General features: G+C 39.7%; 1 long non-coding RNA gene across 2 annotated transcripts in view; it reads left to right on the forward strand.

Annotated features, from left to right (window-relative positions):
• Nucleotides 1-12,481, forward strand: part of LOC121479722 — a 90,580-nt gene that overhangs the window by 63,407 nt on the left and 14,692 nt on the right. Inside the window, exon 4 of one of the 2 annotated variants that reach the window (XR_005984808.1) lies at nt 4,690-4,773. The exons of the other annotated variant lie outside the window; for it this stretch is intronic. This is a non-coding gene — a long non-coding RNA (uncharacterized LOC121479722). The remainder of the gene's footprint in view (nt 1-4,689; nt 4,774-12,481) is intronic. 2 annotated transcript variants of the gene reach the window in all.

Here is a 12,481-nt window from a genome sequence, read left to right on the forward strand (position 1 = left end):
AAAACAATGTGATCAGAGGTCTTTAGTGTGGCATGATCTGTGAGAAAGGCACAGAGAAAATAATGTGGGGTTCAAGAGAAAGGAGACATTATATTTGGTAGCAGGAAGGGAAAAGGCAGCATGAAGAGAGTAATATTTCATATGGCTTTTTAAAACAGGGATTTAGGGACCCCTAGGTGGCTCAGAGGTTGAGCATCTGCCTTTGGCTCAGGGTGTGATCCCGGTCCGGGGATCGAGTCCTGCATCAGGTTCCCTGTAAGGAGCCTGCTTCTCTCTCTTCCTATGTCTCTACCACTGTCTGTGTCTCTCATGAATAAATAAATAAAATAATAAAAAAATAAATTTAAAAATAAAAATAAAAACAGGGATTCAGAATTTTCAATGGTTGAGCTGGAGGTCAAAAGGAATGACAAGGAAAAAATATTATTCTGTGAACAATGACCTTGTGGCAGAAACTATGGGATACCTCAGAGCAAGGTTTTTCAGCTCAGCACAATTGACATTTGGGGGGCAGGTAATTTCTTGTCATCTGGGGCTACCATGTGCACTGTAGAATGTTTAGCAGCAACCCCAGGTTCTGCCCATTATATGCCAGTAATACAGGCTCTTGGGCTGTGACAATCAAAACTATTTCTGAACTTTGGCAAATGTCCTTAGGAGACGAAGTTACTCCCTAAGCCCTCCAGAACCACTACACTAAAGCAACAGAGAACCTTGGAAGAAGGGTTTTGGTCACTGGGCATACATTAGTCACATCTAAATGTTAAAAATAAAAAAAGGAAGAAAAGGATGGGAAGAAAGAAGGGAGGAAAGAAGATGAAAAAGAATACTTCTTCCTGAAAACTCTGTCACTAAGTTAAAAACCATTAAAATAGGACTTTAAAAAAAGTTTTAATGGGAAAATTGCAATGCATTTCATCTCAAACTAAGATATCAAAATAATTTTCATAGATTGATGGAGAAGGACAGTCATCATATGGTCTCACTCATATGTGGAATGTAAGAAATAGTGAAAGGGATTAAAAGGGAAAAGAGGGGAACTGATTGGGGAAAAATTAGAGAAGGAGACACACCATGAGAGACTCCTAACTCTGGGAAACAAACAAAGGGTTGCGGAAGGGGAGGCGAATGGGGGAATGGGGTAACTGGGTGATGGGCACTGAGGAGGGCACTTGATGGGATGAGCCCTGGGTGTTATACTGTATGTTGGCAAATGGAATTTAAATTTAAAAATTGTAAAAAAAAAAAATAAAATTTTCTTCATAGATTGAAAAACATACCTTTTATTAAAATCCTGTGGCACAAAATTCACATAAGGAAGGTTTATTGTACTCGACAAAGGTAGAAGAGGGATGTGAGAGCATTGATGGTGATAAGGTATTGAGGAAGTCATTTGTTGGAAGGTGGTAGAGAGTCAGATGGTCCACTCTTAGCAGGCAACCTCTTTGTGACTCATATCTTGTACCTAAGCCACATTTAAAAATAAAGTAATAGAAAAAAGGAATCCTCAAGGCAAAAAATAAAGGTTAAAATTGAGAGTGTTTTGTTACATATGGAAGTAGCCCAATGAACACAAGAGAATGAAGTGGAGTAAGAGTTGCTGTTTTTTTTTTTTTTCTCTTTATCCCACTCATGGAGTGCTATGTTTTAAGTTCATCCAAATATGGTGCATAATTCAAATTTGTTCCCTGTAATAGTTCCAGGCCAGGAATTGTGGTATCAAGTAAATTGGTAATAGTACTTTTTCCTATAGAGTAATGTCAAAGCGTCACTTCTCAGAGTGCAGTTTTTGGAGGGTTAAAATATCATCAAACAAAAAGCATAGATATCTTCCAGAGCCTCTATGATATAAAATAGTTAACTGAACAAACACTATGTGATGTAGGTCCCTATATGTCAGGGCTAATGGGAGACAAAGCTGTGAAGGTAGAATGGAGATATATGATCTAACATAGTACAGTCAGGTATATGGGACATAAAGATGAAAAAGATATGGAACCTATCATCTAGGAAAAATTACTCTAGACATCAGAGAAGCATGAAATTAAGTGTGACTAGGAGACCTGTGAAAGCTTCACAGAAAAGGCCACCATAAGTGAGTAAGATTCCAAGGGAAGTTGGTGGTGGGGGGAAAGCATGTTCTAGGCTGAAGGAGGCTAGAGTCTAAGAAGACGGACGGGTTCACAAAATAAAATGGAATCTGAGGTTTCCAAACATGGTTTAGATTTCAGGTGACATGGATACAGGACCCTAAGCCAGATCATAGAGCTGCTCATGTGTTGTGAACAAGTTAGTTTTTGCTAATATAATAAACTCTTAAACATACATCTCAAAGTGGTAAACATCTGTTATTTCTTATGATTCTGAGGGTTGGCTGAGTAGTTCACCTGGTTGGGGTAAGACCAACTGATTTTTACAATATACCTTTCAGCAGTGTGGCTGTGTGAGGGTTCTAGAATGGCCTTCTTCAAATGTCTGGTGGCTGGCAGGCTGATTATTCTAAACTAAGGGTTGCCAAAATTTTATAATGAATGAGGTAGTAAATATTTTAGACCTTGCAGTCCAAAAGACAGAATTAAGGATATTATATAGGTATACTTATAAAAAGAGAGTAAATAATTTCCCTAGATCTTTTTTTGACAGGACTCAAATAAAATAATAATTGAGTATAACTTTTTTTTGTGATCTAGGTCTTCTAGTGAAAATGGAACATTTTGTGGGGAGGAATAACCTCATACTTAACTGAGATTTGAAGTTAGGGCTCCCTATTATTCAATCAATTGTTAATGTTTTTCTATAAAGATCATTTTTATAGCTCCAGTTGTACTGAAACACATGGCAGGCTGCATCACGTCTGCAAGCTGGAGTTTGCTGACCTCTGGCCTAGAAGGTCTCAGCTCTGCTCCATTCTCTAGAAGGTCTCATTCTCCAATATACAAGCATGGGCATCTTCATGGGGGGTGACTCAGAGTTCCAAAGATAGCAAGAGAAGGCAAGCCCCAATATGCAAACACTTTGCAAGTCTCAGATGTGTCACAGTTTCTAATGTTCCATTGGCCAAAGTGAATCATATGGCCAAGTCCAGATTCTAGGGGTAAAGAAACAGACTCTATGTCCTGATGGGAGGAGTGGTACAGTCATGGTGAAGGGGTGTGCACATGGATGGGAGGAGTCATGACCATTTTTGCAGACACTCTACTGCACATTGTTAAGAGTTTTAAATTTATTTTGAGGGCAGGGAGGCAGTAAAGGTTTTTTGTGCAGATGCTTGCCATATCATAGAATGAGCTGAGGAGAATTTACCGGGTAGCTACGTAAGAGAGATGACAGCCATGGGGATGGGGGAAACTGCAGGCAACTACTATAACTCAAGCAAGAGGTTTTCAGGATTCTAATCAGGGGCGTAACAGAAAACATGGAGAGGAGCAGATAAATGGGAGAGTCACTGGAGAGGCTTCATGGTGTAGTAGAAGACTTTGAGTCAGACCTGCCTTTTATGCCTGTGTCACTTACTGTGTGAACACAGGTTGATGACATAGCTCTATTTATTAAACCTTTTTTTTAAGTTGTAAAGATTAAGGACAATAAGCATAATTATGCAATATTTTGAAAAAAATGCAAATGTGCCTGTCCTTTTACCTTTTCTAGCACATGATGGTCTCTTTAATCAGTGCTTATCATACATCTCGTGTGTGTGTGTGTGTTTGCATGTACGCACGTGCATGAGCATGCTGTGTGGTATTTGTGTGTATCTGTGTGCATAGGGAGGGGTGAATCTATAGAAGGGATGAAAAGCAAAAGAGAGTGTTACTCTTCAGCATCTGGTATCCAAAATAAAATATTTGGTATGATTGTATTTATTGAAGACAGGCTTTAGTGGAGGGGGGAGTTAAAAATTCCTTTATTTCCTGCCTTAACAAATTGAGGTAGGTATAGCTTAACAGGAGTTTTATATTAAGAAGGTCCCATCTGACCAAGAAGAGGAAGGGAAGGGGACTTGACTGCTTCAGCTCTAGGGTTTGTGGGAAGAGAAGAAGAAGGTGGGAGGCAGGAGGGCCAGGGTGGAGATCCTTGACTACCTCTTTCTCCCCTGGAGGGATGACTGACTTTGGGCTCTCCCAGGAGTCTGAGAGTTGCACTCAATCAAAGCAACTCCATCCTTGTAGGCTGTTTGGGTAGAAGGAGAACCAGGGTTTACATTTTTCTGAGCTGTTTTTGATTTCTGTATGCTGTGAACTGGAACCAGAATGTCCCAGAGGGGTCACAGAAAACCGCTGAGTAGACAGCCAGTGGTCCTGGCACTGGTTTTTTTGCAGTATAGGTGCACGATGACCCACAGAGGGACTGCAGGTGAATGATTTAAGCCAGCAGCCAATGGGAGGAACTGGAAGTAGTAGAGAGTCTTCAGAACCAGCAAGAGCAAAGCATCAGGAAAGATGACTGGGCCAGAGATCTAAATCACAGACTAGTGGGCAGCCTATACTGTTCACTCTGTGGATCCCATCTAGCTGTCTCTCCATGTGGAGGTATCAACAAGATGCCAGGTGGGAGAGGGGCAGAGGGAAAAAGGCAGATATATGGGAGATTAAACATTTCTACCCCAAGAGACTACATGCAGCAAAACTGTTTAAATTGTTCTATTAGCTAGATAAAGACTAATATTTAGGTTTATTTCTTCTACCTTTCTAGTAGGACTCTTGAGAAAAAGTCAGAGCAGTGTTAGAGAACAACAGCCAAAAAAGCTTCATTTTCTTTGAAAAGCCGGCGTGCAGGGTAAGTATGACCCCATTTTATATAGCCACAGTATGATACAGAATAGGAATTCACAAAATGGTTGCTATTATTGTAGGACTTGATAACTGATTGAATCTGAATGATTGAGAGAAAAGGAAAAACAACAGAATTTGCCAAGATTTTGACCTGAATAGTAAGAGAATGAAGGCAAAAATAGGGACATCAGCAAGATACAGTTGGGTAGGGTAAAGATAGGGTGCTGGGAAAACAAGAGTGCTGATGAGCTCTGAAGCATGGAATAGTTAAGAGTAATGACTACAAAAATATAAAATGCTGCATATTTATAATGTTAGGCAGCAGGGGGTCCTCAGGATCAGGGAACTGATTATTTATAGGAACTAAATCTTTGTGGTTGAAGGAAGACTAACAAAAGTCTTGGTGGAGAGTCACAGATTTTACTCTTATAATCGTTGACTCCAAAAAGTGGCCTATACATAAATTGATGTCGGAATTTTTGAAAGTGAGCAAATGCAATAAATCTTTTATAGCCAAAGTTGGGGATCGAGAAAATAGTAAATGCTCAAGTTACATATAGAAGGTTATTATTATTTTTCAGTTTCGAAACAATCTAGTTTTCTCATCTTCTTCTGTTTCAAGGAGGAGCAGCTTGGGGAAAGCCCAGAAAACTGGAAGTCTCTCCTTATGCTTTCTGTTTCTTCCCTTTCCCCTCCACATGCACTCTCCCAGCACTCCTGATGGAAGAAAATAGTCTTCTGGAAGTTCTTACCCTCTACTGTGAGAGTTTCACAAAGTCTAAAATTTGTAAGGATCTGGATTATTGGAACTCAATCCCTCTGAGGGCACTTACTGCTCAAGAGGGTCTTTATAAGAATATTAAAGTATAAAAGAGAAGATTTCTAATAGAATGTGGGAGGAAATAAGCTAATGTTACTTCTTGTTTGTAGACTGATTGGTTTACCTGGAAGTATGAGTATATGTATGAGGGAGACTCTGGAGAGGTCCTTGTTAGTTAGCTTCTTGGCACCGGTGTTCTACTCTTTTTTCCCATAAAATATACAAGTACTCTGTGGGTTAAGCGTATAGGGGAAAATGTAAATGATTCCTCCAACTGGCGCTAGGAAGTATTGAGAAAGAAGAATATCGAGAATTATAGAGGGCCCCAGAGAAAAATGATATTGGAGGAACCTCAAGAGTAACAGAAGATCTAGTGGCCAAAAGCAGATTTAAGGCAACGGAGGAGATGAAGTGGGAGGAGATGAAGTAGAGCTAGAAGGATTAATGAAATTTAGAAATGAATGGAGGGAGAAATTAGGATTGACAAAACATAGGTTTTTATACATGTAACTATTTTCTTTTAAATTATATGTGCAATGAATGTAAAGAAGTAGAATCTATCCAAAAAGAACTTTTACTAGGTGACTATAAGTTTAGCATAATGTGTGTTAATATGATAAAAGCAAAATAACCCAGGAAGGCAAGCATATCTCCTAATTAAAACAGGCCTTTTCTTCTTTTCTTTGATTGGCCATGCTGAAGTGGAAAACCTTAAGACAGAGTATTTAATAAGCCATACAGTGTTTCACCACATGGATTTGTTTTTTTTTTTAATAAATGTATTTTTTATTTGTGTTCAATTTGCCAACATATAGAATAACACCCAGGGCTCATCCCATCAAGGGCCCACCTCAGTGCCTGGCTTGTGATGTATTTCCCCCTCTTAGGACTGCTTTTGCTGCATCCCAAAGATTTTGAATGGTTGTATCTTCATTCTCATCAGTTTCCATGAATCTTTTTAATTCTTCCTTAATTTCCTGATTGACCCTTTCATCTTTTAGCAGGATGGTCCTTAACCTCCGCGTGTTTGAAATCTTTCCAAACTTCTTCTTGTGATTTAGTTCTAATTTCAAGGCATTATGGTCTGAGAATACACAGGGGACGATCCCAATCTTTTGGTATCGGTTCAGACCTGATTTGTGGCCCAGTATGTGGTCTATTCTGGAGAAAGTTCCATGTCACCACACGGATTTGTGTCAGGTAAGTAAGTGCCTGCTCTTCAAGTGCAGTTATATAGGTCATGTTACCAGTGGTCCAGGTGAAAACTTGTCCCCAAGTCTTAAACAAAAGGTAACGCTGGTACATTTAGATCATTTGCCCTCATCTCTGTTTGAGGTTCATCACGTTTTACCATTGAGCTGAATAGTTAATGTATTTCCTCCCTTCTCTCTCTTTCTCTTTCCTTGTCTCTCCTTTTTCTCTCTTTCATCTACAACAAACCTACAGTGTAACCAGGCAACCAAACATTATTAATAATCCCAACATCCTGTTAGACTATGAACATATATACGAAAGGCTCATAAAACAGCGAATTTTTGTTGAATAACACACTTCCTACACATTCCTCAACCCCCTTCCTCCAGCTTCCACCCCCATCATTCCTGAAATAGCTTCTGCTAAGGTCACCAGTCATCCAAATTTAAAAGATACAGTTCAGCCTTCACTTGACTTCTCAGCCAATTTCACAACAGCGAATCATTCTGTTCTTAAAACAGTCTTTTCCCTTGTCTTCTGGGACAAAGCCATCCTCCTGGGGTTTTATTCCCTCCTCCCCTTTGCAGACTCCTCTTGTTGGCTCATTTTATGCTACCCAATCTTTAAACATTGGAGTTCCTTAAGACTTGTTTCTACAATCTTCTCCTAAGCTCTCTCCCATTGCTGCAGTTACCATCTTTGTGTCAGTGACTCTCAAATGTATATTTCTAGTCTGAATCGGTCTCTTCAGAATCTCAGACCTGTGTGCATGACCTACTTGATACCTTCACCTGATGGTCTCACAAGCACCCCACATACAACATGTCCCAACCCGGTGCATAATATCATCGGCAACCTCCTTCAGTGCTCCCTGCCATGGTGAGTGGCATCATGGTTCACAGAGATTTGAAAGCCAGAAACCGAGACATCATCCTTGACCAAATCTAGTCCTGAATCCTCTCCTTTTTACTGTCATCTCTCTGGTCAAAGCTCTCATTATCTCTTGCTCAGACTAATGCTGTTGCCTCCTAAATGATCTCCCAGACATTCATTCTTCACTTTCTAGAATCTGCTTTTTTCAGTGCCACCTAAGTAATCTCTTTAAGATGGAAACTTTATCTCATTGATATCCCTATCAAAACCCTTGACTGACTTCCCACTGTGATTAGGATAAAGATCCAAATCCTAACCTCCCAATACTCTCCCACCTTCCTACCCTTCTTGTGATGTACCTATTGACTTTGTTTACCTTTGGATGATCATGTTCTCTTCTTACCTAACACCTTAACGTATATCTCTTTTTCTACCTGGAAGGCATCCCTCTGTATTTCACTGAAAATTTCTACTCATCCATCAGATTTCACTTCTGCTGTCATGGCCTCAAGGAAGCTTCATGCTGTTACAGTGTTATATGCTCTCACAAATCCCTGTTCTTTACTGTTGTAGAACTTACCAGGGTTTACAGCTCTCTAGTTGTGGTTTTCTATGTCTTCCTCACTAGACTTCAAACTCTATAGGGACAGAGACCATTTTTGTTCTGCTGATCATTGTATACCTAGTGCTAAACATAGCACCTGGCACATAATTGGCACTCAATGTTACTTGTTGAATCAATGGAAAGGCTATTTTCTACTTTGGTTTCTGACTCATGCAAAAGAAGTAGTTAATTTTAGTATACCACAAGTCTTTATATACATACAAATTTGCAAAACATGAGCTTGTTAGTGAATGTACCAAAATAATTTTACCTCATGAAGGAAGAAGACTTTAAACCTAGCTAGCATTTAGCCTAGAATTTTTTCAGAGATAGGAGGACATTTTCCTGGAATCTTTGGGGGAACTGATTGTTATTTTAAACTATTAATGTTCCTCTGCTGTGGTTCCCAAGATCAATGTATAGTGGAGAAAGGCAATGATTATAGTGTGCGTGATAACAAGTTTGGGCAGAGGGGGTAGTATTCAGTTTCCAGCTCCACTGAGCATCCCAGAAAGGTAATGGTGGGCCCCACGTGTTGGTCATGAGAGACACCCATGCAGAGCCTCCAGTGGTAGGCCTCAGGAAGGAAAATGTTGGTGTGCGCAGTCAGCGGGAAGTGAGTTGCTACCACTAGGGGAAAAGAGCAGGTGGCCATTTAAGAAAGCACTTCACAATTATTCCTTCATCCAATCTGAAAAGAAACATATAGGGTGTCCAAACTCTAGTCTGTGGATTACATTGCTGGAAACGCCGAAGACTAAGGGTCAGAGTCTGCAGGTGTTTCCTTTCAGAAAAAAAACTAAAAGTAAATAAAAATTATGGTTATTTCGCTGGCACCAGAATAAAATGTATGTATTTTTAGATTGCTGCATTTTAGTTAAAGCTATAAAGGATGAAAGTAAGAGTGAATATGTTATGTGAGAGCTATCATTTCTGCAGTTCCCGATTACTTTAATAGGTGTCACCAATGTGGATTTAATATTCAGAATTCTAATTATTGTAACAGAAACTCAGTAAAGAGAGAATGGACTCCAGTATGTCAGAAAGCTTTGCTTTAGCTGGTCTTGAAATTTTGTCTGTTTTTTTCGCCCCCTAAGGTAAGGGATCTGTTTTTGTTCTGTTTATTTTGTTTTAGTCATGCCATGAGGAAACGAGGTATATAAGTTAATTATTTTAATCCCAATAAAATGATAACAAACTGTAACTACATGATATCCTCCTAGACTGGTCAACTTATTTAAACAGTATGTAAACTAGATTTCTTTTGGTGATTTAGTAACAGAGGGCCTAAATGTTCCTCATGGAAATGGATTACTCTAAAATCACACTATCCTAGAGAAAATCTGAAATTGAATAAGATACAAAATCTCTTTCTATTCTATCCCAGAAGTCTTGTCTACATTACGATAATTTCAATAGATTTAAAACAGTTGTTGAGACACATGAGAAACTAAGTTATTATGGTATTACCATTTTACCCCTCAGGGATAGTTTTCTACATGAATCACAGATTTGGTGTAAAATCTCATGAAATTTTGCAAGAACTTCTTATGAAGTAATTGTCATCTCCAGGGAATATACGTTTGTAAATTAGCATTATGCATATATCACAAAGAACTCACAATCATTTATTTACCAAGGGTGAAAATAATCAAAGAAGCAAGTAAGCAAATGAAAATCACCTCCCCTGTATATGTCTGTATTGAATTGAACAGTGTCCCCCTCAAATTCATATCTCCCAGGAACTCAGAAGATGACCTTATTTGAAAAGGGCTCTTTACAGCTGTAATTAGCTAGGTTAAGATGAGCTCATGCTGGATGTCATGGCCTGAATATTTGTATCCTTCCCAAATTCATATTTGAAAACTAACCCCCAATGTGGTGGTATTTGGAGATGGAACTTTTGGGAGGCAATTAGATCATGAGGGTAGAGGCCCTATGAATGGGATTAACCCTCATAAGAAGAGGCCAGAGAGCTAGCTCACTCCAAGATGTGAGGATTCAAGAAGTTGGCCCACTGTAGTCAGAAAGAAGCCGCCCCCCAGAACCAGACCACATAGGCACCCTGATTTTAGACTTCCAGGCTCCAAAAGTGTGAGAAATAGATTTCTGCTGTTTAACCCACCCAGTGTATGGTATTTTGTTATACCTGAGCTGTCTAAGATATTGGATTAGGATTAGGATTAGGATGGGCTCTAAACCCAGTGGCTGGTGTTTTTAGAAGACAAAGGAGAGGAAGACACAGACAAAGATTGCAGTGCTTTAGCCACATGCCCAGAAATGCCAATCATTGCCAGGAACCCCCCAGAAGCTAGAGAGGAAAGAAAGGGTTCTTCCCTAGAAGTTTCAGAGGGTCATTGGCCTCCTTGATGCCTTGAATTCAGACTCCTAGCCTCCAGAACTATGAGAGAATAAATGTCTGTTGTTAGAAGCCACATAGTTGGTAGTAATTTGTTATGGCAGTCGTAGGAAACGAATGCAATTTTCCAAGCGTTTTTTCCTATCTTCTCCACTTTGCAGTTGAATTTATTGAAAAAATTGCTTACAGTTGCCGTTTCCGCTTCATGGCATGACATTCACACCTCAACCATTGCAGTCTGGGGTCTACCCTCATTATTCCACAGAAATTGCTTTGACCAGGTTTACCAATAGCCCCTTGAGGCTCTACTCAGTGGATTCGTCTCAGCCTTTGCCTTATTTCATCCTCCTCAATATTAGGCATCCTTTACCATTTCTTCCCTGAGTTCTGTGACCACATCCACAAACTTTTCGTCCTACTTTTATGACCATTCTGTCCCAGTGATTGTTCAGGCTCCTCTTGTGGTTGTCCCTTAAATGTTGGTATTGTCAGGATTCTGCTGCGAATTATTGGATAAAATTGAGAGTGGACTTGGGGGAGATGTCACTCCTGGGAAGCCTCTTTCACCTCCATGACACTCATCCCACTGCCTTGTAATTCTGTTTTCCCCAGTGGTCCTCTGAATTGTGAGAAGCTCATCCATTTTATTTACCATGTATCTCCAGTGCCAACAACAGAGCCTGCAGTAAAGAGGTGCAATAAATATTGGCTGAATGAATTACCCTATCCCCATAAAAAAAAAAAAAAGAGAGAGACCAAGGCTCATGATAATTAACTCATCTAGCAAAGCAAATGTAAACCAGGGTCAGATTTTTCTAATGCTTCTCCACTCCGACATATTACCTTAAGAAAGAAAGGGAAAAAAAACAGCTTGTATTATGTAAAATTAAATACTTGTTTAAAAAACATCACTTCTCAATTACAACACACAGAACTGTGAACAATCGATAAAAACTTCTAAGAAAGGCTTGATTATAAATGCTGTACCCTTTTAACAATTTAAAATAAGTTCTTTCTTCTAACTGCTGCTTTGTTTCCTTTGTCTCTTCATCTGTGAATACAGCCACTTTTGCAGCTTTGAACTTTGCTCCTTCAGCTTGTACTCAGCTGCTGGCTGGTCCACAGGTGTCAAATGCCACATTCTTCTCTTCGCTCAGTCTGAGCACCAGTAGTGCCCTCAAGATGCCTCCTGCACATTTTTAGCTTAATCCACCCATTCGTAAGCTCTGACTCTGCTCTGAACTCTCGCTCACCTTGCCTGCCTCTGAGCTGCCTTTGAAGGGGCATGCATGTCATGGTTCTGAATCTGCCCCAGCTGTTCCTAATTCTCTCAGTCCTGAAGCTCTCCTGCCTCAGAGGTTGTGCTTGCTTCTCAAAGGAGGGGCTTTACCCAGGAGAAGGGGGTTGGGGGCTGGAGCTCCACTAGGCCCAGGAGCCTTCTCCTCTCCCTACGGGCCTTTTAAAACTGCTGACCCAGTCAGTGAGGCAAATTAGTTGTCTTTGTTTGGCTTTTTCTTCCTTGTTTCAACAAAAATAAAAATTCTTCATGTTCACTAAAGAAAACTTTGGCAGTAGAGAGAATTAGAAAGCCCACAGAACCTACAGTTTCACCAGCCAATCACCACTGTCATGAAGATGTTGATATATTTCCTTTCAGTCTTATCTATGCAAAAAACTTTGATTTGGACACAATTATTCTATCGTGCATATAATTTTTATCTTATTTTCGCTTACCGATGTTGAAGTCTATTTTGCATGATATTTCATTGGATGAGTGGGCCAGAAAATAATTATCCTCCTTGGTTATACTTATAAGTTGTTTCTGTTTGTCACTGTGAAAAATAACAGGATTTAAGAATGTG

This window comes from Vulpes lagopus, chromosome 21 (assembly GCF_018345385.1).
Source record: "Vulpes lagopus strain Blue_001 chromosome 21, ASM1834538v1, whole genome shotgun sequence".
Lineage (NCBI taxonomy): Eukaryota > Metazoa > Chordata > Mammalia > Carnivora > Canidae > Vulpes > Vulpes lagopus.